This window comes from Sinocyclocheilus rhinocerous, unplaced genomic scaffold (assembly GCF_001515625.1).
Source record: "Sinocyclocheilus rhinocerous isolate Xijiao unplaced genomic scaffold, SAMN03320098_v1.1 scaffold392, whole genome shotgun sequence".
Classification (NCBI taxonomy): domain Eukaryota; kingdom Metazoa; phylum Chordata; class Actinopteri; order Cypriniformes; family Cyprinidae; genus Sinocyclocheilus; species Sinocyclocheilus rhinocerous.
Genome location: NW_015638990.1, coordinates 1,101,490 through 1,106,893, shown reverse-complemented (window position 1 = coordinate 1,106,893; position 5,404 = coordinate 1,101,490). Strand labels below are relative to the sequence as shown.

The following is a 5,404-nucleotide window of genomic DNA, read 5'->3' as shown; positions in this document are numbered from 1 at the left end:
AGAATTAAAAGTTTGTTGTCATTTGGAAGTGTGTAGGCATTATTATGCTGTTACATTATGATTATATATTCAGTGGCATAAAATGGTCTTTAAAATGACAATAATATCGCTTATCGCAATTATTTCTGGGAAAATTCTATTATAGAAATAGCATTAATAATAATAAAGTACTATTCATTTTTTTATGTGTAAACTTTAAATGAAGGAAAAATTGCAATAATAAATTCATGTTAAATTACTAAAATGTTTATTTTATTTAATTATTATTATTATTATTATTATTATTATTATTAATGCAGTTTTAAGAAAATTCTATTGTACGAATGTATAGAGTCAACGAATACAGCTGAAGTTGTAAAGTTGAATAAGCCATAATATAAAGTATACATTTTGCAGATGAATAACTGTTCTCCCCCAGTAGCACTTGCATGCGATCTTTTTCAGGCAATTTAGGAACATCTCTCTCTGTCTCACTCTCTGTCTGACAGCAAGCAAAGTGAAAAGAGCATGGGTCAAAAACTCACGCTAAAAAGCCAGAGTTTGATTTTTACAAGTCTAAATGTCACCACCAACAAGCTCCACGAGACTCTCGCTGTAACGTGACTGAGCAGAACTCCAGGATACATTCATAATATAAAAATGTTTTAAGAATATAAAGTCTGTTGTATTGTGTCTATCATAAATATACTACAATACAGACTCCCTGAATCTTTTAGAACATTGTCCACCATGGAGAAGAGTAACATTTGATTTGAATACTGAATAGAGCATTACGTGCTGTTTAGCAGGCAAAAGCAAATTATCTTGTTTAGTTTAGAAATAGCTAAATTATATATAATTTGTGTTATTGTGTGAGGCTGTGGATTAGAGAGGAATGTGTGTGTGTGTGTGTATACATGCTTGTGTGGCCAGTATGACCTTATTAGCGGTTTAGAGAGATGTGTGAACTAAGTCTTAGAAGACCACCAACAGTGAACCCATCAGAGCTCAGCAATCAATATAGACACACACACACACACACATGTACACACACAGCACTCATGCAGAGTGCCGATTGCTCGCTTTCATCAGCCTACGTCATAAATATCAAAGCTGTCAGTCTCAACCGGGTATGACAGCATCGCATGCATGCACCCACACTGCCACTTTAACAGGGAGAGTGAGGCCATGCCCTTCCGATGCAGACATCAAGGCCTTTAAATAGATTTCTCCTATCTTTTATAAACTATAATTGGCCTTTTTAAAGCCAATGGTTCACAAACAGCAGGTTGAAGCGCCAAATCTGTATCCTGAAGCAACTGGAAAAAACACTCCCCTAATCTTTGATATAAATGCAAAGCGACTGGAAAATATCTGTGTGCTTACAGTATTTTTCAATTGGATACACACTACTGCAGCCATACACCAAGGCATCATTGCTCATGCTAATGTGCTGGAAACAAATACCATTTCTGCAAAACTGTTGACATGTTCTTGCAGTTCTGGTGCACTGTTCAAAACTCCATGCACAACTTTGTGCTCATTTCTCATTGAGAGTCCTTAAAAGACAATGATATAATGCAGATTAAGACATCTCACTTATACAAACACAACCAAAATGATACTTATATCCATTGTCTTAAATATCTATAAGTTATTGCTTAGTGAAATAAAAAAGAAGAAAAAGAACAAGCAAGAGCACAAGGAGGAAGAAGAGGTTGAAAACTGTTTTTAATACAAATTCTTCACAGCTCATTTTAAAATAATAATAATAATAATAATAATATGCTAAACAATGTTTCTTTTTCAAGTTACACCATCTAGACATCTGTTTTTTACTTTAATGCAAACAAATAACCTTTTTTAATGTCTTAAAAATAAAATAAAAATGAACAAACATATAAATAATGACCTTGATAGATCAATCAACTTTTCCCTCTATTGGCCCCTGAATGACTGTATTAAAATATAATAACTTTAAAGCACCAAACTGCCTTACAGATAACAATATTGTTCCTTTTTCTTTCAAAATATTATAACAGTAATGCTTTAATTTGATATAGACCTTAATCAGGTTAAACTCCAATTTAACACAGATGGAAACCAGGCTGCGAGGAATAGACAAAGTTTTTACAATGTGACAATATAAAAGTCCTAGATCACATAATTTTCACAACTTTAAAAACTTTTTTTTGAAAGACATTTCATCAGCTGAGTATGTTTTTAAACAACAGCACAATCCATATTGTACAATATCCCTCATAGCCATAGTTTTCATTCCTATCAAAAATTGAATATGACGCTACCCTGACTAAGGTCTATTGCTCTTTGTCTGTTTTTGCTATAACTAAAATCCTTTTTTTCCCATTTGTTGCTAAATGTCCCTTTTTGTGTGATTCTTACTGGATCACTTGGTTCTGACTGCTGTGCGTAAAGACTCAAAATCTTGTCACATACAGAATAAAATGAAATAAAAATAGTTAAAAAGTAAATACATCCTAAGCAGAGCAACAAGAACAGTATATTATCAGCAAATAGCAAATAAGTTCTTCTCAGTGTTTTATAAGATTTGTGTGTATTTTGAGGAAACTTATTATTTTATGAAACGTGGGTATCCAATTAAAATATACTTTAAAACACACAAGAATGTCATATTATACAATAAATCCTTCAGCTGACCATTTGTGTTACAAGTAGTTACTAAACCGGACTAAGTCCCATGAACCTGAACCACAAAAGCACCCATCTCTGCTCTCTTCACCTCCCCCTTTCTCACCATATTCACTAAATGCTCCTCTGGGGTAACATCAGCACTGTTACTGTGTGCCTGAGCCACATCCTTCTGCTCCAGCACACATTCTGTTTATAAATCTCATACATAAACAACATCAGTCGTGGCTTGTGATGGACCACAAGGCACATTTTTGTTGTGTTCTTGGGCTGGATGAATTTCTTAACATCAGAGAAGTGATGCTTCCAAATGCACACTAGGAACAGTGTCACATTGTCTGGTTTCATTATGTTGCGGTGCAATTTTTAATGTTAAGAGCCTCTCTGGGGTGAAAGTGTTTACGCCATAGACTGTATAAAAACATGGACGTAGTGTCCGTGACGTCACCCGTAGGTTTCTGACGAGCGGTTTTGAAGCTCAAAGAGGGCGGAGCCAGCCGTCGCCATCTTGGCAGCGCGTCACTCCCAGATAATCGAAAATGAGCAAAGAGGCAGGAGCTGGTTGCTGAAACCACGCCCACCTAGCTCGACGGTGGTGACAGCAGCGCCAATCCACCTGTCACTTAAGTGGCCACGCCCTTAATTATGCAGAACTTTAAGGCTTAATATAATTTAAACGGATGAGTTATAAAAAAAATTCACTACCCTTACAGTTGTCATGAAAGGCAAAATTAGCTATATAGACCAAAATCATTTTTTGTACCAGGATGTAAACATTTTTTTCTGCTGTAAAGTTGGGTATTTTAACATGGGGATTCTATGGGACTGACTCCCTTTTGGAGCCAGCGGCCAGTCGATGAATTGCAGTTTTAGTCACTTCCGCATTGGCTTCAAGAGAGAGAGCAGGAGGTTGCCGCTTGGTTTACTTTCAGGGAAAGGTCTTTCACTCTCAGGGCCTGCAGTACATGCTCGGCGTCTTACATCAGTGGCATTGATGGAGGTATAATGTGAAAGGTTTTAAAAGTGATATAAAAGTCTCACAACAAACAGGCTGTGTGAAATGCTATGTTTAAGTCTTTCTGAAGAAGTTCAGAGTTCAGAAATCAGTTACAACGTGTTGTGTGTAATATGGTTCGGAATAAAGGGGCCATAACAAAATAAAGAACAATCCACATTAGATGTGAGTGTATTTTATCATCTACTACAGAGAATGATGGAAAACGTAGTTTGATAGTTTCACACAACGTAATTTCACACAAGCCTGCTAGATGAGGAGCAGGCATATTATAGTCAAGTAAAACTAGAGCCATAAAAACATTTTCTTTACTTGAAATAAAATCAATGGTAACTAAATAAATAAATGTTACAAATATATATTATTTCTGCTAGCTGCCAAGGCAACATTTCTCATTTTTATTTGAACTTCATGTACTAGGCGTAAAATAAAAAATAATACACTATATAGACATACTCATACCAAAAAAAACAAAAAAAAACGAATCACCAAGACAATAACACAACAAAATTACTAAAACGTTAAGATTAAAATGAAAATGGAAAAAATATCAAAATCAACATCCATCAACACAACACAAACTAAAATGTTTCACAATTACAATTTATGTCTTTATGGTGTTCATTTGCATTCCAACATGATTTTAACAGTGAGCTACCTACACTTTCTTTGTTTTTATGAAAAAAAATTCAAGAAATGTCTCATAATGTCCGAGAAAGAAACGTTTTTGGAGTCTGTTTGTTCATCTTTTGCATGGGTTATTGATGCAAAGTTCCATTTTCTATTTATTTGTTCATATCTTTCCAGAAGCTTTTATGCAAAGAAACTTTCAATCAAGGTTTGTTGTATTCAAGGTTCATACATTTGATCAATATGCCTGTTCCGTGGGAATCAATCACATGACCTTGCCGTTGCTAAAGCCATGCTCTCCAATTGAGCTACAGGAACAATAATCATTTATGTATACTGACATGCAATGGAAATTTCTTCCATTAATAGTGAACTAACAGTGTTCTACAGAATCAATACAACCATTCAATAAACAAAGAAAAAAAACTATAAAATTACCTGATTTTCAGGTTTTAAAATGTCGTAATACCACAATACAAGCACACAGGCAAACAGAAATGAACAAACATAACGTGCCACGGGAGTGTAAGACTAAATACAAACGGACATCTTGAGAAAAATAACTACGAAAATGCATATTCCCTCTCTCCCCCAAACTGGCTGGCCAACTGGTGTTTTAAAACCTTGCTTTCACACCAAAACAGCTGTCAGTAATTGGCAGCGGTAAAGACAGAAGCTCTCTCATTGGTGGAGGTGGCAGAGTGTGGCCAGGCCAATTAGAGAGTTATCAGTTCCTACATTGCCCATTGGACACACTCCCAGCTTTCTATCTAGAGAGCAGTAAAAAACATGCAACAAATGGTTCAGAATAGTACACTGCTATACTCTCAGAAAAAGAGTACAAAGCTGTCACTGGGATGGTACAAAACCTAAAAGGTACATTGTGTACCTTATTTACACCTAAATAGTACCTTAAACTTACATATTAGTACTTTAGGATTACATCCCTAGTGAAAAAAAAGTATACTTTATTGGCGCCTTTGCCTCCCTGAACTTCTCGACCACCGTCTCAACGGAGGTACTCGAAAAGTTCGGAAGGCGAAACAAGAAAGCCGAGAAGAAAGCCCCTCTCTTTCTTCCCGATATCTGCCAGGTTCACCCACAGATGTC

At 35.7% G+C, this 5,404-nt stretch overlaps 1 protein-coding gene across 3 annotated transcripts in view; it reads right to left on the bottom strand.

The window, feature by feature from the left end:
- Positions 1–5,404, bottom strand: part of neurl1ab (neuralized E3 ubiquitin protein ligase 1Ab) — a 32,125-nt gene that overhangs the window by 12,087 nt on the left and 14,634 nt on the right. Inside the window, exon 1 of one of the 3 annotated variants that reach the window (XM_016566430.1) lies at positions 4,733–4,871. The exons of the other annotated variants lie outside the window; for them this stretch is intronic. The gene's annotated coding sequence lies outside the window, so the exon portion shown is untranslated. Of the gene's footprint in view, positions 1–4,732; positions 4,872–5,404 lie in introns of those variants that run through there. 3 annotated transcript variants of the gene reach the window in all.